Raw genomic sequence first — 1035 nt, forward strand, 5'->3', positions numbered from 1 at the left:
AATAATTGGTGCTGGTGGGTAAAATGAGCCCCAGTCATTGGTGCTGGGGGGTAAATTGAACCCCAATAGGTGGTGTCAGTGGGTAAAATGTGCCACAATCATTGGTGCCAGTGGGTAAAATGAGCCACAATTGTAGGTACTGGTGGGTAAAATGAGCCCCAGTCATAGGTGTCGGTGGGTCCCAAATGCGCCCAAATCATTGGTGCCGGACGGTAAAGTGAACCCCAATCAATGGTGTTGGTGAGTAAAATGAGCCTCAATTATTGACGCTGCTGGGTTAAATGCGCCCCAATCGTTGGTTCTTGTGGGTAAAGTGAACCCTAATGAATGGTGTCTGTGGGTAAAATGAGCCCTAATCATTGGTGCTGGTGGGTAAAATGAGCCCCAATCATAGGTGCGGGTGGGTCAAATGAGCCGCAGTAATAAGTATTGGTTGGTAAAATGAGCCCCGATCATTGGTGCGGGTTTGTAAAGTGAACCCCAATCAATGGTGCCGGTGGGTAAAATGAGCCCCAAACATTGGTGCTGGTGGATAAATTGAACCCCAATAGGTGGTGTCAGTGGGTAAAATGTGCCACAATCGTTTGTGCCGGTGGGTAAAATGAGCCACAATTGTAGGTCCCGGTGGGTAAAATGAGCCCTAATCATAGGTGTCGGTGGGTAAAGTGAGCCCAAATCATTGGTGCCGGACAGTAAAGTGAACCCCAATCAATGGTGTTGGTGAGTAAAATGAGCCCCAATTAATGGTGCAGGTGGGTTAAATGAGCCACAATCATTGGCGCTGCTGGGTAAAATGTGCCCCAATCATTGGTTTTGGTTGGTAAAGTGAACCCAATCAATAGTGTCGGTGGGTAAAATGAGCCACAATCATTGGTGCTGGTGGGTAAAATGAGCCCCAATCATAGGTGCCGGTGGGTAAAAAGAGCCGCAGTAATAAGTATTGGTTGGTAAAATGAGCCCCAATCATTGGTAAAGGTTTGTAAAGTGAAGCCCAATCAGTGGTGCCGGTGGGTAAAATGAGCCCCAATCATTGGT

This window comes from Pyxicephalus adspersus, chromosome 8, assembly GCF_032062135.1.
Source record: "Pyxicephalus adspersus chromosome 8, UCB_Pads_2.0, whole genome shotgun sequence".
Lineage (NCBI taxonomy): Eukaryota > Metazoa > Chordata > Amphibia > Anura > Pyxicephalidae > Pyxicephalus > Pyxicephalus adspersus.